The 27,825-nt window shown below is 34.7% G+C and overlaps 1 protein-coding gene across 1 annotated transcript in view; it reads left to right on the forward strand.

The window, feature by feature from the left end:
* The first annotated feature begins 6,964 nt into the window (after window positions 1-6,964).
* Window positions 6,965-27,825, forward strand: part of LOC114333928 (protein rolling stone) — a 328,655-nt gene continuing 307,794 nt past the window's right edge. The window contains exon 1 of the mRNA XM_050641220.1: window positions 6,965-7,096. The gene's annotated coding sequence lies outside the window, so the exon portion shown is untranslated. The remainder of the gene's footprint in view (window positions 7,097-27,825) is intronic.

Genomic DNA, 27,825 nt, shown 5'->3' on the forward strand with positions numbered 1-27,825 from the left:
AGTACATGTAATAATTATTATTACATGTAATTGCGCTGGGCAATTTTCTTTGTGACACGGTGACAGGAAAATACAGCGTGTTTTATATGTTCGTTCAAGGGTATTCTTTCATTTTTCCGACTGTACACATATTTTATGTAACACGAAGTTGTTTGTATGTACCTATTTTATGTATGTATTTGTATGTATTTTTGTTTTACATAAAATAAAATGCCTTTTGAATGATAAACCATGTTACATACTTAAAAAATTTGGAACCGATCCCATTGAATTTCGCTTTACGGCCAAGTTTCGTGGAACGTATCTAGGCCGTAAAGCGAAGTATAGGACTTTTATTCTGTATAAAATGATGTGTGTTTGTTGTAGAATTAAGTAACGAAACTCTGAAGGAATTCACAAGTTTATTGACTTGTTAACAGCTATAGGACAAAAAGATACTAAATTAATGAATACAAACTATTTCTAAAAACTTTTCATAGTCCTGAAACATATTACTGACACCTTGAAATTATCAGCGTGGGTGTTTATCATCTTCGATGTAGTCTAGATATTGAAATAAAAACACACACAATGGCGTGCTCGCCATAACATGGGTGTATTTACATGTATTGATAATAAATATGCCCTTTACTTTAATACTCTTATTAGAGTCTGTCGCTGCTTCTGCAAATGCTTTTTCTGCGTTTAAGTAGAAGTTTAGTAGTAGCAATGTGTAAACAACATTAGAGACAGTATACAACTTTGCCTTACTTCCTTTTTTTATTGAGAAATCTTCTATTGCGTTTGGTTCCAGTACATATTGGCGATAACTGTTATATCTTTGGCATCCAATCCCAACTCTTGTAGATATTTTATCATTAGTTCGTGTCTGACGGTATCCGATGCTTTCTCATAATCGATGTAACAGAGGAAAAATATCCTTTATTTGAATTAAACAATTCTGTATTACAATGTTTACATACTAAAGATCGCATCTCTCGTGCCAAGTCCATTTTTGAAACCAAACTGACTCCAGCCACTGACCTCTTCACATTTCTTTAGTAATCTATTAGCCGGTGGTACTTGCAGAATTTTGCATGGGAATTGAAAAAAAATCATCAGAGCATCATTACAGTTGCTTTCCTGATGAGAACAAAAGAGTTCGAAATGGTCCATAGAAAGATGGTAATGCTCTCTGAATCAAAATTAAATATAATGCCTTTTATCTACCCACGGTTTTACTCACGTATCGAGTACCAGGAAGCAGATTTGTTGATCTTTACCTCGGTGAATTGATATATGTTTTGGAGTGCAACTATGTAGACTCCCCATGTCTCTACATTCATCACCCCTTTTCCTTGCAATTTTTAGAAGGATGGGAATAGGTATAAGAGAGAATCTGTTTCCGAACTAAGAAATCCAAAGATTTTATTATTTTTAAACATTTATTTGTTTGAAAATGGAGTCTTTTGGGTTTCGACATTTTGAAAAAAAAATCCTTTGTAAAAGGTATAAAATTTTATTGAAGCTCCCTTTAAGGGCTACATCACAGAACGTTTTCGATTTTATTAAAAATCATCATCAGTGTTAAAACCTAAAAGTAAGTATAACCGTTTTAATGAATGCAAAGTTGATATTTAAATTTTGACAAAGGTTAAAGCAAGTTGGTTATACTTACAGGTTAGACTCCAGCTGAGCCACCAAAGAAATACTAGGGTAAAAACCCTTTAAATGTTATATAGTTGCATTAAAACTCCATAGCATGGATATAGATAAAACAGAATACTGCCCTTAGGAAGATATGAACCTACACAACACGTGGGATGTAAATTGAGTTGGTTACATTACAACAATTTAATGGCAACTAAATGAAAATTAAGTGATCTTTCCGAAAGGTGTCAAAATCAAACTGAAAATGTGACATTGAGGTTACCCAGTATTACTACAGCCAACTAATTGTAATAAAAGTTTTTTTTTAAATTATAACAGTAACAATAAACATCATACAAACAGATGGCTTAAAAAAAAGAGATGTTAGGTTTAATTGAACATTTTTAGCTCCAGAATAAGCGGTTGGCTTATCACCTCATTATTTTGTAACACCCTGTATGTTTACAACTATATATTACAACAATTAAAAAATATTTTACATTTTATAAACGTTTTTCATATTTTGAATGCTAATCTAATCAAGAATGCAACCGATTGACCAAAAATCGGTAATCTAACTCTGTTTGACCACAAATGTGCATAACAACAATTTTATAATAAATAAAATCATTTTCTTTATCAGCAATGTGATTTTTTCCTAAAACCAATAGTGAGTTATATTAGACCAAGAGCCGGTATAGGTGAAATTTGTTAATCATTTAAGGCACGATAAGAGCCTATAACTTAAATAGTAGAACCTAAAAGAAAACGTATGAACACTTCACCGTCACTTTTTAGTGACACATGCGTCGACAGTGGCGCATCAAACTTTCCACTTATGGACGGGATAAATAAATTAAAAGGTACCCTCCCTCACTACCAGAATTCATTTTTTTTCATTTTTTATACACAATTTATATATACACAATACACAATTTATATATACAGACACATAATAAGTATACGTACAAAATTTATTTCACCGAAGAGATAACGACGGTCGCGATGTCGGTCGCCAAAAAATCCTTTTTCCCCATCCAAAAATAGGTTTTACATTTATTTTAAATTTAAATACTTCTATACAATTTATAATATGTTACCGGCCAAACCCGATTTCAGGACAAACTAGATTGGCCTAGGCCAAACTAGTTTGTCCTAAGCGCGTTAGGATAAACTAGTATGGCCTAGGCCAAACTAGTTTGTCCTAGGCCAAACTAGTTTATCCTGAGATAAAGATGCACACTTCAGGCCAAACTAGTTTATCCTGAAGAGTATATTTTTATATCACCATAAACTAGTTTAGCCTAGTCTAAACCAAATTAATCTAGTCGAGAGTAATTGATTACAAAGTGGTTGCTGATTTAAACGTAAGTTTAGAAGACACTATTAAGAGTTGTAAAAGTTTTAAGTATTTAGGGTAAATGATAAACCGAGATGGCACTTGTATGAAAGATATAGAAATGAAAATAGTAGGGGGAAAACAAGCCATGAAAGCACTCCATGGAGTGATATGGAAGAACACTCTAACTAAAGAAAACAAAAAAGGATTTTTCAGGGCATAGTGCTGAATGCTACTGGACTGATTACTGGACTGGGAACAGCGGGGAGGAAGACGGAGCAGGTGCGTCATTTGAAATGGTGTGTCGTTTGCGACCCTGAAAATGACTGAAATTTACAAAAAATACAAAAATTTTGATCATTACATCATATATACTGTACTGTATATATAATGCTTGCTCCCCCCCAATCAAAATTTTAAATGGCACCCCTGAGACGGAGACAAAGACCTGCTGTGAGCTGGAAAACTCACATAGGAAATGCTATGATAGATAGAGACCTCAGAGATGGCGACTGGGAAAGAGTGCTATGGAAGACGAAAACGGCAAAGTCATAATGCGAAAAATCCAAGAAGAAGAAAGTAATTCAGCGAATTAGTACTTCTTAATATAAATAATAAATTTAATAAAATACTTTGTTCTTGGAAAAATAATTATTTTTATTAAAATTATAACTACATATTCGTAACAAACAAACAATAATATTGAGTTATATTCGCGATCGGACGGACAAACAGCCTAGGTCAAATTTCTCACCTTTAGTACCATCCTTATATTATAAGCTTTCATTTGACATCTCATTTGTCATTCTACCTGCTATAATGACGGAGGAGTTGAGTTCACGGACAGACAGACAGACGAACAGATGGAGAGACGTACGAGAATAATTCAACGTTTTCACATTTTTCCAAAATTGGTGAAAACAATATAAATTCGTACTCGATTTTATTCGTAAGTGTATCTTTTCTTTTAATTTTTGGAGAAAACCTCATCCTTTTATTTATTATTTTTTATATTATTTAATTATACAAGAATATATTGAATTATAGCATGTATCAATATCTTCATTCGATGTATCATATGATACAATATATCGATGTATATTTTTTTTAACTATCCCTGTTGGATCGTGATTTGGGAATTTCCTGCATGTAAAAGTCCTTACATGTTCGCTAAATTACGTTTGACTCGGCTAAATTGGTTTAGACTAGGCCGTACTAGTTTATCTCGAAGTGTGAGTCTTTATTATCAGGATAAACTAGTTTGGGCTAGGCCAAACTAGGTTGGCCTGAAGTGTGTGTATTTATATCAGGATAAATTAGTTTGGCCTAGGACAAACTAGTTTGGCCTACGCGCGATAGGACAAACTAGCCTGGCCTAAGCCATACTAGTTTATCCTAACGCGCTTAGGACAAACTAGTTTGTCCTGAAATCGGGTTTGGCCGGTAACATATACATACACATAATATACATACGTACAAAATTTATTTCGCGGAAGAAATGACGGTCGCGATGACGGTCGTCAAATAAATCCTTTTTCCCCATTTTAAAATAGGTTTTACATTTATTTTAAATTTAAATATTTCTATGCAATTTATATATACATATACATATACATATACATAATATATATACGTACAAAATTATTTCGCCGAAGAGATGACGGTCGCGATGAAGGTCGTGAAATAAATCCTTTTTCCCCATCTTAAAATATGTCTTACATTTATTTTAAATTTAAATGCCTCAACACAATTTATATATAAATAATGAACTATTTTAAATGGGAAATAAGCCACAATTTTACCAAAAAAATGAATTTATTATATTGGCTAATATATTTATGGAGGATTTCGAAACTAATATCATTTCTAAACAAAATTTAAAACCCACTGTATGTTGGATACATTCCTAAATATTATAAACGATCAAGAAGAGACAATAAAATTTACAATTAAAAAGGAATGTAATAACAGTCTACCTTTCCGCGATGTTTTAGTCTCAAAGAACGATACTGGATATGAGACTCAAGTGTATAGGAAACCAACACACACTAACAGATATCTCAATTACAAATCACATCACAACATCAACGTTAAAAAGGGAATCATTAAATCCTTATATGATAGAGCCAAAATTACTTGTTCTAACGAAAATTCATTTTTAGAAGAAAAACATTTGTTAACATCTGTTTTATTAAAAAATGATTATCCTTTATCGTTTATAAATAAGGAATTGTCAAGATTGGATCGAATGGAACACAACAACGTAGAACGGGATCCTATAACACCCACAAGAAATAATACGAGGAACATATAAATACCATATATAAAAGGACTATCCCAGAAACTTAAAACAATAGGAAATAAATTCAACATTTCAACAACATTCAAAACAACAAACACATTGAGATCTATTCTATCTAAAACTAAACCTAACAATGAACAAGAAAAAAGAACGAATTGTGTTTATAAAATACCTTGTGAATGCGAACAATTTTATTTAGGTGAAACATCAAGACCGTTAGACGTTAGAATAAATGAACATCAGTCTTATATTAAAAATAGAGAATTTGATAGATCTCAAATATGTCAACACGCATCATGGGATAATGAACATAGAGTTCAGTGGAGAGATTCAAGTATAGTCCTGAAAGAAACAGATAGTAAAAAGAGAAAAATCAAAGAAGCGGCTCTAATTATGGTAAATGAAAACAATTGTGTCGCAAATTCCTCGGTAGAATGCAGTAGGATGTGGTTACCCATACTAAAAGAGGAAGTCAATAGAAAGAAAATACCACGATTGGTAAGTCATTAACATATCGGGTTAGTACATATTTTATATTTTAGTTTTATTTATATAATATATATGTATTATTAATATTATTTATAATTTAAAATAGCATACATACATTAAAGTCAGAATTTGGTATTAGTTTTGAGAGTAAACTAAATGTAAGCCCAAATACTTACGATGTCGGGATAGTATCACGAGGTTTTTCCTGGTTTTCCCTCGTGATTTATTATGGAATCTCTAGCTCGGGAATTTTAGTGCCATCGTTGCATTTGGTTGTCTTTTTAAAGACAGATCACATGGTATGATTTTTTGTGGCGGATATTCTTGAGTTGGGGTTGATTTCATGTAATCGAATGAACTATCTTTTAGTAAAGTCGTCCCAGGAAACGGAACTCATCAATATTGGCAATATCATTTTAAAGTCTTCTACTTTAAAATGTATAATACATGCCTGAATTGCCGATATAAATGAGTCAGATTAAATAGATTATTAGAAGAATTTTTTACTAAGCAACAACATTTTTGTTTATTTAGTATTATTTTGTATTTTGACAACGACACCCGACTTGGGCGTTGAAACGTTAATAAATTCATTTTTTTGGTAAAATTGTGGCTTATTTCCCATTTAAAATAGTTCATTATAAAAATGCCACAAGGAAATAGCTTCAGAACAACATTATATATACATACCTACGTATAATATATAGCAAAAGCGATGACGGTCTCAATGACGGTCGCGATGACGGTCGCGAATTCAATGCTTTTCCCCCATCCAAAAAGTGCACAACGTCCCTAAAGAAGTTTTCACTTCAAAAATTGAATTCTGGTAGTAAGGGAGGGTACCTTTTAATTTATTTATCCCGTCCATAAGTGGAAAGTTTGATGGGTCACTGTCGACTCATGTGCCACTAAAAAGTGACGACAGAGTGTTCATACGTTTCCTTTTAAGTTCTACTATTTAAGTTATAGACTCTTATCGTGCCCAAAATGATTAGCAAATTTCACCTATGTATTCCGGCTCTTAGTCTATATAAAATATCATAGTAATAAAACATTTTCCACATTAATAATTATTTACGTCATACTGTCTCTGATAGCTTCCTTTCAATTTTCAATGTTGAATTGTATTTTCATATTATAGAATTCATTCAAGTTGGGATTTAACTATGTCGTAAATGAGGGTGGTGTGTCTATTTATTATCAATGCGGGATGCGGTTTTTTGACGTCACCTAAAAGAACAGATTTTTGTTGTTGATGCGATTTATAGTTGTAATAGCAATTTTTTCAAATTTAATTAGTTGTGTGTGAAGTTTTCCACCCATCCAGTATTCATTCGGTAAGAAATAATATTACAGAATTAATTATTTAATTATTATTCTCTAGTACGAAGCTATAACATCATTTTAGTTAAGGTCTCAGTGAAATTTTTTACGATTTTGTTGAAATATTTAGATTTATCAATTCTTAATAATTATGCAGTGAGCACGTATAGACCAGGGCGCATCTGTAAAAATATTAGTACATTTGGACGTTGAGAGGTGACTCAAATTTTTTTGCAGAAATTGCTTGAAAATAACTCAAATAATAATATTTGAGTTATCCCATCTTAATTAAATTTACAGTATTGTTTTACTGTATCATAAAGTTTTTCTGGGTGAAATGTGAATATCCTAAGTGTATCATAAATGGTTGAAAAACGTAAAATGCGAATACTTGTTTTTGTATGGTTATTTTCGCAATTCTTGCTATTTTGCAACAAGGGTGACTATTTTTTAAATTTTTAACCAATTCTTTATTGTAGAAAATTCAATTACGCAACTTTTATGTTAGTGCAACTTTTCTCAAAAATGAATAGTTTTAAAGTTATAATCAAAAAACCATTAAAAAATCGAATTTTTCCTTCATATTTTGACATTTTGATTATTTAAACAATGTTCCGGACCATTTTGAGTGGGAGGATAACTCAAATATTATTATTTGAGTTATTTTCAAGAACTTTCTGCAAAAAAATTTGAGTCACCTCTCAACGTCCATCTCAAAACAGTTGCGCCCTGGACTAGTAAAAGTTGGAATAAATTCATTTTTTCGTGAATGGGCAATTTTGAAAATAAGTCCCGAAACAGGCCATTTAAAATAATAGTCTCCCGTTTTATACCGCTCACGTGGCTTTGGGAGTATAGCAGGGTAGTCTGCTATATCTAGGGCCTACGGTATAGAAGGAAGGTAACAGGGCCAGTGCTACGCTTCAACCGCCTATTATTACCCCTGGTTTTACCCAAGGTACTCATTTTATTCAGGCTGAGTCGACCTGGGGCCTATAAACATTTTAAAAATATCTAGTTGTTCTTGCCGGCGGTAGGATTTGAACTCCGGACCACCGGCACGCTAGCCCAACACACTACCACTCGGCTACGCCGGCCCCCATTCCACTCGGCCTTATCGACCCGTACCACTCGGCTACAGGCCATTTTTATTTTTAAATTATCATCCATCTGGGCGTGATGACGTAATCGATGATTTTTTTAAATGAGAATAGAGGTCAAGTGCTAGCTCATTTAAAAAATTATTAAATCCTCTTCACCTAACCCACTTCACCCAAATCAACTTGCATATAGTTCGGGAAGATCTACCGATTCTGCACTGCATCAAGTAGTGGGAAGAATTGAAAGATCGCTGGATAATAAAGAATCCACCCTAGGTATATTCATAGACATTGAGGGAGCGTTTGAAAAAACAACATTCCCAACAGCTCAATGTCAGGAATGTCCCCCTGGGCGTGAGTGAATGGGTATTTAATATGCTCTCCAATAGAGCAATAAGCATAAATGTAGAAGACGTTTCGGTTAGAGGCATGGTTACGAGGGGATGTCCATATGGGAGAGTGTGGAATTCCCACCTGAAAGTCCACCTTCTCTGGAACATAGTTTTGGATGCCCTGGTTGACGAACTCAGCAAGAACGGTTTCTACACAATAGTCTAAGCAGACGACATAACCGTCTTGCAAAGCGGTAAGTTTGAGGACACACTATGTAAGAGACTATAAGTTGCTCTCTGACTAATAGAAACATGGTGTAAGGAACTCCCACTGTCTATAAATCCAAAAAAGACAGAGATGGTCTTCTTCACCAGAGAAATAATAATTACTGGCTTAATACCCCCATAATTTCTAAACTGCAGTCTAAACTTATCTGAAGAGGTGAAATGCCTTGGTATTACCCTTGACAGGAAGTTAACCTGGAGCTCTCACTTAGATAGTAGAGCTAAAAGAGCATATATTGCCTATGAACAGTGTCGGCGAACGGTCTGACTCACTTGGGGCCTTTCGTCCAGGGTGGTCGCCTGGATCTACATTACTGTCATTAGACCAGTGCTAACTTACGGAGCTATTGCTTGGGTACCAAAAGTGCTACAGACAACAGCGATCAACAAACTAAACCATATTCAGCGGATAGCTTGCCTAAATACAAAAACAGGTGCCATGAAAACGACACCAACTGCTGCAATAGAGTTGCTCATTGGCATCACTCCTTTAGGCCCGCCGCAAATTGAACCTAAGCCAGACACAACCTGCGCCGGCGAACTGCGTAGACAGTTCTGCGCATCCTACTATCAATTCATTCGTTCGCAGGTCAAGCTTGGGAACGTTTGTCATCGGCGTACAGTTTTCTTGTGTCGTGGGACGCGTGACTCACTGCCAGATGTTTATTTTTATTTGTTTTTGTTTGCGAGATGGACATATCTGAAATGAATACGGTTGATATTACCTAAGTACACTTTATTGTGATAAATAAAAATTCATCATTAAATTCTGATAACTTTTGGTAGACTAAAATAAGCTTATACTGAATAATGTTGGTCGACGAAATTAATAATTAAAGTTATGCCTTTACAAAAACACATTATTAGAAAATATTTATATTACTTAAAACCGTGATCGATAAAAATATCGTATTACCTTCAAATTCAACTTGTCGGCATATTACATTTTTGTTTATTGCAGATAGTGTTATTTTTTTTATGGCCGATCAGTAGCGGAGGGATGATGAATTATGACCTGCAGTAATTGTAAATGATTGGGATCCTGCAGTAATTGTAAATGATTGTGATCCGAGCAGTAAATTGAGGAATATGAGTTATGACCGAGCAGTAGGGGAGAGATTATTTTAAATATGTAGGTATTATGTGCAAAAATAAAATACTCAGTGTAAGATATCTTTTTATGCACCCGCTTATGATCAAATTCGATGTTTTCGAAAGTCATACCGCTACGACTACTAGGGACGTGTAAGATATTTTTAAAATGTTACTAGTTACAAGTACGGAAATACCGATTTTAAGTTGCCTACTCAATTCAGTACAAGGATCAGATACATCAGTATTTTTTAATCAATATTTGTACTCAGTACCACTGAGAACCGGTATCAAAAGTAACCGTTATATGTCCTCACTGATTTTGCCCGTTTCTATTCGTTACAGCGACAGCCAACGGTTGGGTTGGGTTGTGATCATGTTGTGATCAATATGCGGTGCGCTAGAAAAATAACTGCACGGGTCACCCGTCCCGCCGGCGCATGTTGTGTCTCGCTTAGGTTCAATTTGCGCCGGGCCTTAGACATATATATTAAAGAGGTGGCCTTGATAACGATGATGCGATTGCGCTCAGCGGGTGTAAACCTAGATGTAGGAATGGGACAATTGATATATGTCGTTTCTGGCGGGGTGAGCTGGAGGCACTACCCTTGCTCAGTGGCGTGCTGGAACTCTTCAAGCGGCCCGGTGATTTTATAGAAAAGCGGCCTCCCATCTTCTATTATCAGGTTTCTTTATTCATTATTTATAAAACAAAAATGTAAATTATTTTTAAATCTAACATAAAACTTTGAATTCAATGAAATTTTTTTGAATATGCACTGTTTTTTTATTTAAGAATAAGCAATCTTACAAATAATAAATATGTATTATCACATTGTTCTTAAGGTGCCTATCCGTTCCGGATGTTGGCGATCAGCATGGCTTTCCTAACTTGGCTTGCTGCTATTCTGAATAGTCCGGTTGTCGATGTATTAAACCACTTTCTCAGGTATTGAAGCCAAGATATTTTTCTTCTCCCTGGTCCTCTCTTTCCAAATACCTTGCATTGAAGAATGAGTTGCAACAAGCCATATCTCTGTCAATTCCTCATAACATGGCCAAGATATTCTAGTTTGCGCTCTTTGATTTTGTTAATAATCTCGCATTCCTTGCCTATTCTACGTAGAACCTCAGAAGCCTCAGAAAGTCTCCAGGCCTCTACTCCGTATAATAACGTAGAAAATACATAGCATCTGATGATAGAGATTTTGGTAGCAAGAGGTAAATCGTGGCTTCTGAAAAGAGACTTCATCATTATGAACGCTGATCTCGCTTTTCCTATGCGTTGTTTTATTTTAGTTGAGTGGTCCCACTGGCTGTTTATGTTGGTACCAAGGTATGTGTGGCTGTCGACTCTGTCAATTAGTTGTTGGTTAACCAAAAGCTGTGTATTTAATATTTCGGGCTTACTGACTACCATGTACTTTGTTTTTTTCGTATTGAGATCAAGTCCGTATTCTCTACTTATATCTAATATGCGCGACATTATTCTTTTCAAACCATCTAGACTGTCTGCAAAAACTACAGCGTCGTCGGCATATCTAATGTTGTTCAAACGCACTCCGTTGACTAATACGCCTTCCTGTAGTTCTCCCAGCGCTTGCTCGAAGATACATTCAGAGTATATATTAAACAGCACCGGGGACAGGATGCATCCTTGCCTCACTCCTCTATCTATGGAGACTGCCTCTGTCAATTGGTCATCCACTTTAATATTGGCAGTTTGGTTGTAATACAAATTATATATGATTCTCAAATCTCTATCATCTACTCCCGCTTCTTTCAAGATGTTTATGAGTTTATCATGTTTTACTCTATCAAACGCCTTTTTGTAGTCGATAAAACAAATATACACGTCACATTCAACATCCCTGCATCTTTGCATAAGCACTTGGACAGCGAATAGAGCCTCTTGGGTGCCTAAGGCATCGCGGAATCCAAACTGCGTCCATGATATTATCTGTTCTTCGCATTTTTTATATATTCTGCCGTGTATCACTTTCAGAAACGTTTTGAGTAAGTGGCTCATTAGGCTAATTGTTCTGTAGTCTTCACATGTTTTGGCATTTACTTTTTTGAGTAAAGTTACGAAGGTCGACTTTAACCAGCTTTGGGGTATTTTTCCAGTAACGTATATTTTGTTGAATACAGTTGTTATCCATTTTATTCCTTGTTCATCCATAAGTTTTAGGAATTCTACATAAAACTGGTCAGGCCCTACAGCTTTACCATCATTAGTTGTTTTAATAGCTGACGTGACTTCTTCAATGGTAATCGGGGGTCCTGTGTGGCATTCAGTGTCTTCAATGGTATTCTGCCTTTCATCTGCAAAAGTTACTTCCACATATTTCTTCCACGTGTCTAGTTTTTCTTCCACACTTAACAGTGGTTTGCCTTGGTTATCTGCCAAACATCCAACTCTTCTAGGTTTGTATAAGCCTGCAGCTTCTTTAATTTTTTTGTGCATATTGAATGAATCGTGTTTATGTTGCAATTGCTGGATTTCCGCACACTGTTGTCTTAGTTGTGTATCCTTAGCTATTCTAATTACTTTTTTGATCTCTTTATCTATTTCTTTGTATAATGACATGTCCTGATCTTTGGACTTTCGCCTCTCTTCCATCATATCTAAAATCTCGTTTGTCATTCACGATTTCTTCTTTATTTTTGATGGTTTGAGGAATTTCTCACGTATGCAACTTTTCTATCTCCTGGTCCATTACATCCGATTGAATAACGGTATTCAAGTTGTTCTGTATATACACTCTGTTCTGTGTTTTGGTCTTTTAATAGCCTGGTGTCGAATTTTGGATTGACACTACGTATAACCTTCTTTAGCCTGAGCTTAATTTTGCCAATCAGTGGGTTATGGTCTGACTTGATATCAGCTCCTGGGTATGTCTTGACTGATGTTATGCTGTTAAGGAATCTTTTATTAATCATGATGTAATCTATTTGATTTCTCACTATGCGGCCTGGAGTGTCTTGAGGTGATTTCCATGTATATAATCTTCTGTAAGGTAGTTTGAAGTAAGTGTTAGTAATTACAAACTCTTCTTCTGCCACAAATTCACCCAGTCGGTCTCCTCGCTCATTTCTTTCTCCAAGTCCAAATTGCCCTATGAATTCTCCCGATTGTGCCCTACCAATCTTGGCATTTAGATCACCCATAATCAAAGTTAAATCCTTTTTTGGGGGGGGGGGGCATTTTAAGGTGTTGAATAGTTCATTATAAAATGCTTCAATTATCTCGTCCGGTTTGTCAGCTGTAGGGGCATAAACCTGGATAATGTTAGTTGTTGTAATTGTGTAGGTATTAAGTTAAAGCAGAAGTATTCTTTCCGATATAGGTACAAATTTTTTAACATGTTTGGCAGTTTCTTGATTTATGATTATACCTACCTCATTTTCGTGTCTTCCATTAGGGTTACCTGAATAATATATGTGATGATCATTAATTTTACATTGCCCAGAGTTCGTCCATCTCATTTCACTTATTCCCATTATGTCTACTGATAGTCTATCCATCTCCTTAATTGCATTATGAGTCTTACCTGCCTCGTATAATGTTTTAACGTTCCATATGCAGATCGTGAGGTTTATCTTTACACTATATTGGCAAGGATTTCTTCTACTGGCGACCGAGAAGGCTGTCTTGTGATTGTCCTTCTCTGCCGGATCTTGGTATCCGAGTTCCATGATCAGTAATATCGTTTCTATGATTTGTCGTAGTCATGCTAATTGTACTAGGGGTACTCTCCGAGTCTTTAATGCAGTGGTTCCTCGTTGCCTTCTGCATCTTTATGCCGTTGACCGTTACGTTGTTAATAGGTTCATCGGCCTTCGAGACCGATTTATCAATCTCAGGACAAAAAGGTGCCCTTCCACTTAGGCCAATGTCAGATTATGAGTTTTGACCGGATGCGTTTCCGCCGCATCCGGTGAAAACGCATAGTGTGACAGATCGGTCCGGTTGCGTTGGAAACGGATGCGTTTTGAATCATCGGTACGCGCTTACAAACTGCACCAGACTAAACGCATAGTGTGACAGGTCGGTCCGGTTGCGTTGGAAACGGATGTGTTTTCACCGCATCCGGTCAAAACGCATAATGTGGCATCGGCCTTATCAGCTCATCCGCCCGGAGCCGTTGGCCAGCAAGTGGACGGATTGCTTATACTAAAGAATACTAACACACGTGGGTGTGTTAGTATTCTTTGCTTATACCTTTGCTTATACCGGCAATCGCTCGGACGTCAGATGGTCAGAGCCTCGTTTGTTATCTGGCAGGATGCACCGAAAGGTCAGTATCAAGACCATTACACGGGCAGGTGAGGTTGACATTTGGATAGGAGAGGCTATACGTTGCGCATCACTATCCCATACATTCCTATATTATCACATGTATGACAATATTGTTTGCAGTAAGGCAGAAACCATAATTTCCTGAATAAATAAATATGAATTTAGTGTAATTAAGATAAAAGGCAAATAAAATTTTGTGAATTTTTCAATTATGCTTTCAATTGAATTTTAGTAAATCAATTATACAAGAAGTACAAATACAAGTAGTACAGTACAAATACTTTAATTTAATAATAATATTTAAATGTTAATACAAAGCAATAATCTAAACATTATTTTGCAATTACTTTGTAAAATAATTAACTTTCAATCAATAATTTCCGCATTAAGATTTTTGAGCAAATTCGTCGATTATTTCAGTTGGAGTTGTGATAGGAAATATCCTCAAAAAGGTTTTAGCAATCAGGATTTTTTCGAATGTTATGATATTTTTAAAGTGAGCATTAAATAAATAACAAGCGTTGTTATTACCACTGTTATTAATAATCTCTTCTAAACTTAAAATTAATTCAACAAATAAACTTTCTGAATTATCTTCGAAGGTTCCAAATATTTTACGAAGAGTGGACTTTAGCCCACCATTTAGTATCTCGTACTAAAGTTAGTCTTTTATTTTTGCAATATTTTTTTCCAAACGTCCATTCGCAGAGATAACTATCTCAAAAAAAGAAGCAATGACATTTAATAGTCCAAACATTGTTGATACTAAACCTCGATTTTTAAATAGAAGCAGTAATTCAAATTTACCGCGCCGTAATGCTTGTTTGTAATTGGTTCAACCATAGGCAAGTTTATATAGTTTAGCTCTCCAGGCCTAGAAGGCCCATGGCTTGGTTTACTATTCCTTTCCAATCTCTCCTATTTGCTTCTTTATTTTTCCATATTGTGATTTTCAGTTCTTCTATGTCTTTTTCAACATCTTTCTTCCATCTGGTTTTCGGTCTACCTTTCTTCTTCTTTCCTCCTATTTCTCCCGTTAGTATTTTTTGAGAAGTCTCGTGTTTGGAATCCTTTGGATATGTCCCAACCATCTTAGTATTTGTGATTTAATGATCCCTACTATGTTTAGTTCACCATACATCCTCTCCAGTTCTACATTTGGTCTTCTTATTCACATTCCATTCCATATCTTTCCGCCAAATATTTTTCTTAGGACTTTTCTTTCCCACACTTTAAGCATGACTTGTTTCACTGGCATACAATACTATAGGTGTTATCACTGTCTTGTATATTCTTATCTTAACCCCTCTAGATATATGTTCTTATTTCTTAATAAGTTGTTTGTAGCAAAGATACAACGATTACCAGCCATAATTCTCGCTTGGATTTCCTCTTTTATATTTGGTCTCCTAGTGAATGTCGCTCCTAGATATTGGAATCTCTCTACTTCCTCGAATTCATATATTTTTGCCTCTGTGTTCATTGTCAGATATTGTCCTTGTGTGTATTCTCGTTCTGTCGATTCCATATATTTAGTCTTTTCTTCGTTTATGTATATCCCTTTCTTTCTTCCTATCGCCTCTAGTCTTTTTAGTATTTCTTTTAATTCTTGTTTACTTCTGACTATCAGTACTATGTCATCAGCGAATGCCAAGCATTGGTGTTTTCGTTGGTATAAAAGTCCTGTCCTATTAATTTCGGCTTCTCTGATGACCATTTCAAGAAGTACACTGAACAACAATGATGACAGTGGGCCTCCTTGTCGTACCCCTTCACCGATCCTAAACTTATCTGTTTCCTTTCCATTTATTTTAACCCTGTTCTCTGTTTCTCTGAGTGTAATTTTTACCATCTTTATTAGTTTTTCACTAATTCCAATTTCACATAGTGCTTTGTATATTTCTTTCCGTTTAACTCTGTCAAAAGCTTGTTTAATTCAATGAATAGGGCCATTGTAGATTTCCCGTATTCGTAACTTTCCGCTTGTATCTCACGCAGCAGGAAAATTTGATCCCCCTTGCTGCGTCCTCTTCTGAATCCACATTGATATTCTTCTATGTCATTATCTATCTTTTGTGTTATCTTGTCTTTTATATGTACTGTAAGTATTTTATATGCAACGTTTAGTAGGGCTATTCCCCTGTAATTATGGCATAAACTTTTGTCGTCCTTTTTGTGAACTGGACACAGTGTGGCTTCAGTCCATTATTTTGGTATGTGTTCTTGTTCCCAAATTTCTTTTATCAGCTTTTCCAAATGCTTAATTAGTACTGTTCCTTCATATTTAAACATTTTCAGCTGTTACTTCATCCTTACCTGGGCTCTTGTTTATCTTTAGTTTCTCTATTATTTCTTTTATTTCTTTTTCATTACGCGATCTTTCCTGTATTTCTTCTTGATCAATATTTTCATTGGGTTCTTCTTCTTCTTCTGCATATTCTGTTGTGGGAATTTCATTTAGAAGCTCTTCGAAGTATTCTCTCCATCTGTTCAGTATTTCTTCATCGCTTACTAAATTCCTTCCATTATTGCTTTTGTAGTGTACAGGTTTTCTTTGGAACTCCTTTTTCTCATTTTTACTCCTTGATATAAGTTTCTGATTTCTCCATTTTTATAGTTTTCTTCTATGCATTTCAATTTATCTTCGTTGTACTTTCTTTTCTTTGCTCTTATGATTCGTTTAGTTCGTTTTTTTTGTTCGTTGTATTTTATCTCCATCTCTGGTGTTTTCACTTACATCATTTTGAGTCTTAGCTTATTCCTTTCATCCAGTTCTATTTTACATTCTTCATCAAACTATTCTTAGAATCTATCTTTTATATTTCTATTACTGACTTGCGCTTCTTTGGTCATACATACTTTTATTTGCGTCCATTTTTGTCCGATGCTTCCATTTTCTGCAATATTTTCCAGTTCTCTAGTGACAAGTCTTTCATATTTACTTTGTTCTTCTTATGACAGTAGTCTAGTAGGTTTAGTTCCTTTGTACCTTTTTTTCTGTTTGTTTCTAAGAACTGGTATAACCTGTTTCAGTTGTATTCCGACTATAAAGTGATCTGTGTCTGAATCTGGTCCTCTATATTTTCTTATGTTCTTTATACATTTTTCCATGTCGTTTTCGACGAGCACATGATCTATTTGGTTTATGGTTTTCCCATCTGGTGATCTCCATGTTCCTTGGTATATTTTTTTGTGTGAGCGGCCGTGGAGTAACGGCATAATCGCTGGCCTCATACGCCAGTGCACGTGGGTTCGAGCCCTGCCAAAGACAAACCGTTTTCATTTCCAATAATGACACGAGCGTCTCACCGTGCTTCGGAGAGCACGTTAAGCCGTCCGTCCCCCTGGCAGTGGCGGATCCAGGGGGGGGGGCGATGGGGGCGATCGGCCCCCCCTCTCAACCCAAGTGATTTATTTTTTTTTAATTATAATATAAAGATTACAAAAACATTCATTTATTTTTTCAAATGGATAATGACACATGTTTTAAAATTACAATATTATATGAATTATGAATTACATATAAATATATTTTATTAGTATGGGACTTGGCTAAAACGGGCCAGTGACGCCAGTGTATTTGGAAATGAGTAATTTATAATCCTTATAAATTAAGAATTAAAAATAATCACAATAAGCATATTTAAAAAAATATGTAATCCTATATTCTGTGAACGCTTACTTAAGCATCTCCACGTATAATTATAAAATCGTTTGCAAATAACAGATTCGCCAAAAATCTCTCGAAAATTGCGCGCCTAGCAAAAACTATATTAGTTCGCCGAAAATATAAATATGTTCACACGCCGATAGCTGACCACGAAAAAAGAACACCCTTATTAATTATTAGTAGTAATTAGTGTGTTTTGGTTATCGATGCAAATAACATCTCTAATACTGATTCGTACAGATCTTAGTTTGTACATTGTTAGCGTGATTAATAATATTTTGAGTTTATTCTTCTTTTTTATATTAATATAGTTTGTGATTTACGAAGAGTTATAAGATGTCAAATAAACAATAAACGAAAGGAATCACAAGCTTCTACCGAGAGCTTAAAAAGTAAAAAATTGAAATGTCGCAATATAACTGATTATTTTTTTAAAAATCAACGTTATTCTGTGTGATAATATTAATAGTAATGATGATAATAAATATGTACAAGGTACATCTTATCAGATAGATCATACTAGGAGACCTACTGATCTTGGATCAAATTTAAGTTCTGAGAGCATTCGAAACAAGTCATGCGATTTTTCAGTGTGCCCGAAACAAATCAACGATGATGCAGTAATACCAATTCTACTTTCGAGAATTTTATGGAAAAAGGTATTATGTCTTATTATGTCTTATTATGAAAAAGGTATTATGTATTATACTTATATGCATGAAATGTATGTCTTATATATTATTTAAGTTTATTTTATATCACGTTTGACAGAAGTGAGTATTTCTCCACGAGTACGATAGATAGTCATTTATGTCGCGGGATGCAATCATCCACATATAAAATTATGGTATTAAATTAAATTTTAAACTTCATATTATGGGAAAGTACATCATGTGACACATCTTTTAAAATCTTTTGAGATACTGATTACAAAAATGTATAGGCAATACTTGTGCAAAATGTCCGTCCAATGCTTTTTAAATGCATTCATTTTTTTTATAATCCTGAGAAAACTAATAAGTATTTTGAAAAATTTAAACGCAAAATGCACGATTAGATTATTACCGAGGGTCGAAAGTCCCTGAAAACTTCTATAATGTTTATTTTAATAAGTTACAGGGGTGAAAAAAAGAGAAAATTTAGTATGATTTTTAACACGTTGACGGGCAGTGCGTCAAATGTATAAGCAAGTGTTGTGACACTATATGTATTTTGCAAAGTAGAATAGGGGAAAATGCAACGTCTATAGACGTTGTGTCACATTACATCAATGGAAATTAGACGTCTATAGACGTTCTGTCCGTCAGCGTGTTAATTTCAAATATATCATTCAAAAGAAACTTTTTGTCATTCTAATGGACTTTCGGCCCTCGGTAATAATGTAATATTTTATTCTGCGTTTAAATTTTTCAAAGATTCTCGTATTAGTTTTCTCATGATTCGAAAAAAAATGAATGCATTTAAAAAGCATTTGACCAAAATTTTGCGCATGTACGTATTATACATTTTTGTAATCAGTATTTCAAACGATTTTAAATGATGTGTCACAAGATGTACTTTCCCATTACGAAATAAAATTAAAACTATTTCGACATGAATTTTTTTGCCTCGAAAAAAGTAAAGTATTTTGATTTTTTGAAAATTACGAGTACATTTGGTTAATTCATTGTTACATTTCCGAAACTACTGTAAGTTGTTAACTTATAAAGTCTCATTTTGTAGGTTTTTTAAATTTTAATGATAAGTCACTACATATATTTATTTTTATTATTTTTATTTCATCCACTTTATATATAGGGTGTCCCAACCCAAAAGTAGCTGAACCGTTGAATATTTCGTGAAATGAACATCGGATCGAAAAAATGAAAAATATGTGTTCAATAATTTTTAAAAATCTATCAAATTATGATACCAAACACGACCCCCTACTTGACCCCCTGGAAGTGGTATGGGGGTAACTTTAAAATATTTAATGGAGACCCCCAGTTTTAATTGCACATTTGGAATCCTTACGTAAAAGTTTTTTTAATGTTGTAATATTTACAATCTATCCTTAACTAAGAACAATAGATAAATTCTTTGACAAAAATTGAAAATTTGACCTGTAGAGGGAGATCCAGTGATCACCCTCTTTACATAAATTAAATTAAAACAAGTTAAAAGTTTAGTTATCACAGATTATTCAAATCTTCTTGCTAGGCCCACTACTTTGAATCTCTTCAGGCGTCATACATCATTGTGGTCATCAGTGAGGTTGCTGGCTAACTCGTTTGGATGAAATTCTAGTCCCTTGGAATATTTTTTGTAGTATTCTGTTATTACTGTTTTTATGGATGACACATTGAGGTCTTGCTCTATCACATAGTTTGGCACGTACCAAGGGGCATTCAGCATTGTTCTAAGGACTTTGTTCTGGAATCTCTGCAGTATTTCTAGGTTAGTTTGACTGGCTGTCCCCCAAAGTTGGATACCATAGGTCCACACTGGTTTTATTATAGATTTATATATCAGCAGTTTGTTTTCAAGAGATAGTTGAGATTTACGACCGATGATCCAGTACATTTCTCGGAATTTTATTCCTAGTTGTTTTCTTTTTGTAAAAATGTGCTTTTGCCAAGTTAATCTCCTATCAAGATGGATTCCTAGGTACTTGACAGTATCGGTTTGTGGGAGTTGCGTTTCATTTAATGTTTTATTTATTTATTTATTTATTTATTTTTATTTAGCGTATGGCTTAAGTATATCACAGAATATATTTAGATTTATGCATTATACAATGCATCACAAACAGATGTCCAATTTTTTTATATATTCGATTGACCCTTCGGTTGCCATTACAAAGTCTATAGGGTCGCCTGTGTATGCTCTGCGTGGGCAGTCCTGAACAATGTGACTGATCGTCTGTCTTGCAGCGCCGCAGTCACAAGAAGGCGAGGGGAGTTTACCCCATCTGTGGAGGGAGTCGGCGCATCTTCCACAGTTTGTTCGAATTCGATTAAGGGCTGCCCAAATCTTACGAGGACGTTATGTCCGGTAGACTATGGTAATGCGGATCTGTCCTACTTTCCCAATCTTCTCTCCATCGGGTATTTAAGTCAAAGTTGGATTGCTGCAGCGCTTGAGCAGATTGTAGAGGGGGTAACCTGGATCGGAGACGGTTTCCAAGAATATCGGGGATGTCGTTGTGGACTAGAAGCTGGCGACTGTCCATTATTTTGTTATATTCTTTAACCAATGCATGTTCGCGGCGTAGGTTGGGTGGTGCTATATTACTAAGGGTAGGTAGCCACATTGTAGGGGTGGGCTTAATTGTGCCTGTTATCATACGCATAGTACGGTTTAGTTGGGTGTCGACCAGGTGGGTATGCCTGCTATTTAGCCACACTGGAGCACAGTATTCTGCCACCGGATATATCAGGCCAAGAGCAGAGGATCTTAATGTTGATGCTGTGGACCCCCATGTAGTGCCGCAAAGTTTCTGTATTATATTGTTGCGTGTTTTCAATTTTGCTGCTGTTTTCGTCAGGTGTTCTCTGAATGTGAGCGTTCTGTCTAGAGTAACCCCAAGGTATTTCGGGTATTTATTGTGTTTTAACAGCTTGTTATTAAAATACACTCGCAATTCTCTGTTTGCCAACTTGTTGTTTAGATGAATTCTGTCATTTAATGTTACAGATGGACATGTTTGTCTTTTCATGGCATGGTGAAGGTTACATGGATGGATTTACTCTCATTCGCCTTTATCTTCCATTTTTAAGCCATTTTTGTATATAATTAAGGTCTTTCTGAAGGATTCGGATTGCTGTATTTGGATCATAGCGAGAGGCTAGTACAGCAGTGTCATCAGCAAAAGTTGCACACGTTGTTCTGTTACTTGTGGGTAGGTCAGCAGTGTAGAGCAAGTACAATATCGGTCCCAAGACACTTCCTTGTGGTACTCCGGCTTTTATTGGTCTTAGGCTTGTGTATTCATTATCCTGCTTGACTAGGAAATGTCGATTGGAAATATAGCTTTTTAGGATTTGACAAAAAGGATGGGGAAGGTTTTTCTTTAGTTTAAAGAGCATACCAGCATGCCATACCTTGCCGAAGGCCTGACCAATGTCCAGGAATGCAGCAGAACAATACCTTTTATTTTCTAGATCACTTCTGATGTGTTTTACCAGTTTATGTACCTGTTCTATCGTTCCGTGTTTTGTTCTGAATCCAAATTGGTGTTGGGGAATTAGTTTCCTTTCTTCTATAACTGGTGATAATTGTTTAAGGAGAAGTTTTTCCAAGATTTTTGATAGAACAGGTAGCAGGCTTATTGGTCTATATGAAGTCACCTGAGTTTTATTTTTCCCTGGCTAGGTATGAGAATAATTTGAGCAACTTTCCATTGTTCTGGGTAGTAACCTAGCCTAAATATTGCATTAAATACTTGCGTTATCATTTTCAGATCTTTGCGTGTCAATTGCTGTAGTACTTTCCCGTTGATCAGGTCATACCCTGTTTTTGGACTGATTTCATGCTGGATAATATTTATAACTTCTTTAGTGGTGATTTTTTGTATAGGTAAGTCCATCTGGTAGGGCGATTCCAGGAAGTCATTTATTTCTTCCTCTGTGTCACCATCTTCCATGGGATGTGGCTGGAATACATTTGTGAGGTGATTTGCAAATGCTTCGGCTTTTTCCTTATTATTTCTACACCAGTTTCCCTCTTGGTTCCGTATTGGTGGTATTTGTTGTTTCGGGTGTTTGATTTTTCTCGTGGCCTTCCAAAGGGAATATTCACTATCTGCGTTTGCTGATAAACCTGTAAGATATTCTTGTATTTTATTATTTTTGATATTATGCAATTGTAGTTTAATTTCCTTGGTGATTTTATTTAATTTTGTCTTGTTCTCAGGTGTTCTTTTTCTTCGCCACTCCTCCTTTATTTTTCTCTTTCTAGCAATCATTTCCTTTATTACAGTTGGGCAATGCTCTTTAAATTCTGTTTGGTAGCAGTCAGGGGTAGCATACCAAGCAGCTTCTTGTATAGATTTCTGAAGATTTTCTACTGCTGCGTAGATGTCACTTTCTGTTTTCAATGGAATGTTTATGTCAATTAGTTCATCTAGTTTAGTCTTGAAAATGCTCCAGTCTGTTTTGTTACTGTATAGTGATGGTTGTTTAGTACTGTTTATTATTTGTGCATACCATGTCGCGATTACGCTAGAGTGGTCAGAGGGTAGATCGTAACAAGATTCTACTTTTGCCAATTTAACATTAATTCCTTTAACAATATAGAAGTCGAGTAGATCAGGTATTTTTGCATTGTCGGTAGGCCAGTAAGTTGGTTCCCTTGTGGTGAGATAATTTGCATTGGTCGCGTTTATAGCTTTAAGAAGTTCTCTGCCTTTTGTGGTAATAATTCTGGATCCCCAGCTAGTATGTTTAGAATTAAAATCTCCTCCTGCTATAAATCTATTTCCTAATGTTTTAAAGAAATTTTCAAACTGTTCCGTTTTGTTATTGTGCTTTGGCGGACAGTATATAGCTGATACTGTTAGTGGGCCTAGTTGATCTTCCACAACAATGCTGGTGGCCTGTAGATAGTCGCATTCATGTTTTTGTATTTCGTAGTGCTTTAGTTTATTACTAACTATTATTGCAGTGCCTCCATGTGCTTTTTCGTTGGGATGTTGCGTATGATAATTTGTAAATCGTGGAATATTAATGTGGTTTTTGGATGTAAAATGAGTTTCTGTAATCAGCATTATGTCAATTTTTTGTGTGTTAATAAATAGTTTTAATTCTTCTACATGTTGACTTAAGCCATTGGCGTTCCATAATACTAGCTTTAGTAACTGAGTAATTTCTGGTTGAGAATCATGGTTAGGAGGTTGAGCATAGTGCTCATTTGTTCCGTTAGTTTTTTTAACATGTCTTTCAGTTCTGACATGTCTGTGTGGTTATTAGTTTGATTTGGTATAATATGTTGTGTATTAGTTTGGTTGGAGGCTTGCTGGTTAACTGCTTGCGTCGCTTGTGCATATGTTATTCCAGGTTGCACATAGTTGACTGTTGTAGTTCTATCTTGGTTTGTCCTCGCGTTATGTCGTCTCAAGTTAGGGAATTTAAGTTTTTGTAATTGTTTGTGAACTTCACACCCTCTATAATTTGCGAGGCGATTTTCACCACAGTTAGCACATTTAACATTACTGTCTCTGGTTTTCCTTGGACATCTTTAGTGTAATGAGGTTCTGCGCATTTGACACAGCACGGTTGTTTATTGCAGAAGTTTTTTGTGTGGTTGTATTTTTGACATCTACTACATTGCGGAATTATTCTCTTGACATGCGGTGCTTCGAATTCTACTATGGAATGCAATACTTGTTTAATGTTATAGATGTCCTTGTTATTATCTTTTGTTTCTAGATCAATGTAGAACATAGGCAACGATTTTTTTGTTTGGTTATGTAGTATATTCCATATATTTATAACATTATGGTTTTTAGATTTACGTAAAAGTAAGCAACTTTTATTCGAGACATTTTTTCGAATTCTGGATAGATGGCGCTATAATCGGAAAAACGATTTATCGTGATACCATGGGTAATTTATAGAAATTGTTTAATATCTATAGAAACACATTCTCAAATGAAAAATAAAAAAACACAAGTTGAATATTTTTCAAAATCCTATCGAATGCGAATGCCACCAAACACGACACGGTGTCATTCGATAGGTTTTTGAAAAATATTAAACACGTGTTTTTTAGTTTTTCATTTGGAAGTGTATTTCTCGAGACAGACTATTCCTATATTATTCTATTTCTATAGAATAGAAAACATGTCTCGAATAAAAGTTGTTTACTTTTACGCAAGGAATCCAAATCTGCAATAAAAACTGGGGGTTTCCATTTACGATTTTAAATTGAGCCCCACCCCACCTCCAGGGGTTGGAATAGGGGGTCGTATTTGGTGTCATTCGATAGATTTTTAAAAAGTACTGAACAGGTAACCCCTCTTACCGATGCTGGATCCGCCGCTGCCCCCTGGGCTAGTGTACATCGGCACTAGTTACGTAAAAAACAGGGTTAAAGATGTAAATGGCGCCGGAACTGTCCGAAAGGATCTCCCCGGCACAAATGCCATACGATATTATTATTATTATTATTCTTTTGTGTGGAAAGTACGTGCTCATAACGATCATGTTTCTTTCTTTTGCAAAATCTATTAAGAAGTGACCATTTTCATTCGTTGTTTCATGCAGACTATATTTTCCTACGGTGGATGTGTATATTTCTTCTTTTCCAATTTTGGCATTAGCATCACCTATTACTATTTTTATATCGTATTTGGGAATATTTTCGAATACTGTATCTATTTGACTGTAGAAGTCTTCCATTATCTCTATGTTTTTCTCTTCAGTCGGTGCATGTATGTTCATAAATGTTATTTTTTGGTATTTTCCTCTTATTATTAGTATGCATATTCTCTCTGAAATTGGTTTAAAGTCAACGATTAGATCTTTCAGCTTTTTGTTTACTACAAATCCTGTGCCTAACATTCTATTTTCGCCTCGGCTATTGAAAAGTAAATAGTCACTCCAGGGAAATAAGGTTTTTGTCGGGACACTTGAGCAGCCAGGTTGCAAATGGGTTTTTTGGGTGCTATATACCTAATACATTATACATACAAAAATGCCCGTCACAGTTCGGACGAGAATTTTAGTTATTAACAAATAAGGGTCAAAAATGGCAGTTTTTTCGTTTACGTCGCTACAGGTAAAAACAGGATAATTAAATATCTTATTTATAGTATTCTTCTTTTAGTAGATGAGCCAATGTTTAAAACGGCAGTTTTTTTATTTTGGTCCGATCATTTGTTGCTTCGAAAATTGCAAAATAAATCTAAAATTTCGAAAATAAAAAAATTGCTACAACTTTCGCGAAAGTGACCTTACGACTTTTATGTTTCACAAAAAGTTGAGTCAAAGAGTCCATATACTGCACAAAAAATTATAAGACGATTTGTCAATTAGTTTAAATTTTATTCAATTTGTTTATCCCAAAGAGCTTTTTTTTGTAATGTTATTGTTCAGAAAATAATAATTATATAGAAATTCTGTGAAAACCACATGAAAGAAAAATAGTCTTGTTTTCAAATTATTGAAGAAAATCATTAAAAAGTAATTTTTGTCACTACGAAAACATTTTACTAAAGTAGAGTCATTTTTGGCTTGAAAACAATTTGAATAGCTTTGTTAATATTGACTGTAGAGTAAATTTACCTTGGAATTTCAAAAGCTGGTATTTTTACACAAATTTAAAAAAAACTTTTCGTGTATGTTAATAACGGTCAAAATTAGCCACGTTTATTATTTAATTCACAGTTCCTTCAATATACATAAAATTCTCCTGTAACAGTGTTAGTTACCATACTACTCCGAAACGGTTTGGCCGATTTTTATGAAATTTTACAGGTGTATGCTATGGGACTGAGAATAGGTTTTACTCTATTTTTCATATCCATAAGTTATAAGGGGGGTTGCCCCCCTGACATTATTTTTTATTTTTTTGGACAAAATTGTCTATCTTAATTTTATATGATGTATGAGTAAAAAATACATACAACCCTTAATTTACACTTTTCCATCACCAACCCCTATTTGTTAATACCCATCTATATATTTACATCTATAAAATTCTCCTGTCACAGTGTTAGTTGTCATACTCTTCCGAGACCGCTTGACCGATTTTTATGAAATTATATATGTATATTCGGTAGGTCTTAGAATCGGTCGTAATCTATTTTTCATATCTCTGAGTGATAAGGGGAACTCCCCCTAACATTTTGAAATGTTAGGTGGGGATTTACTTACATAACGTACTCTACAAGACTACGAGTACATACAATTAAGAAAATTTTGATCAAAATCCATCAACAAGCTCTGGAGATATTAATCGCAGCATATGTTTGAAGAATCAGTTTCATTTTTTGAGTGCACGGATTTTAATAATTCATTTCCACCGACAACAAATCGATTTCGTTAGAACGTTATTTTTAAAGCTTTAATAACAACTCTGTTGAAGTTTAAAGTTTACTCAAACTTTTACACATAAACTATATACCTTCAACTTCGAAATGGCGCTAGTTCGGTTGCTTAATTGTTATAAACAAAGTAGCTGTCAATTAAATAAAAAAAGTGGCTAACTTTGACTGTAATTAACCTAGGCAAAAAGTGTTTTTTCGAAAATTCGTATAAAAATACCAGCTTTTCAAATCCCAAAGTAGTTTTAATCTACAGTCAATATTAACAAAGTTATTCAAATTGTTTTTGAACTAAAAATGACCCTACTTTAGTAAACTGTTTTCGGAATGATAAAAATGACTTTTTAATGATTTTTTTTAAATACTTTGAAATCATGACTTTTTCTCTTTCATGTAATTTTCAAAGAATTGCTATTACATTACTATTTTCTGAACAATATTATTGCGAAAAAAATCTCATTGGGAAAACAAATTGAATAAAATTTAAACTAATTGACGAATCGTCTTTAAATTCTTTGTGCATTATACGGACTGTTTGTCTCAACTTTTCGTGCAACATGAAAGTCTTAAGGTCATTTTCACAAAAGTTATAGCAATTTTTTTATTTTTCTAAATTTTAGTTTTATTTTGCAATTTCTGAAGCAACAAATGATCGAACCGAAATTCAAAAACTGCCAGTTTAAACCTTGGCTCATCTACTACGAGAATAATGGTATAAATAACATATTTAATTACCCTATTTTTACCCGTAGCAATTTAAACGAAAAAACTGCCATTTTTGACACTTATTTGTTAATAACTAAATTTCTCGTCCGAACTGTGACGGGCATTTTTGTATGTATAATGTATTAGGTATATAGTATCCAAAAAACCCATTTGCTGCCTGTCTGCTCAAGTGTCCCGAACATGGTATATTTTTGCCTTATTTCCCTGGAG

The sequence above is a fragment of the Diabrotica virgifera genome, chromosome 10 (assembly GCF_917563875.1).
Source record: "Diabrotica virgifera virgifera chromosome 10, PGI_DIABVI_V3a".
Classification (NCBI taxonomy): domain Eukaryota; kingdom Metazoa; phylum Arthropoda; class Insecta; order Coleoptera; family Chrysomelidae; genus Diabrotica; species Diabrotica virgifera.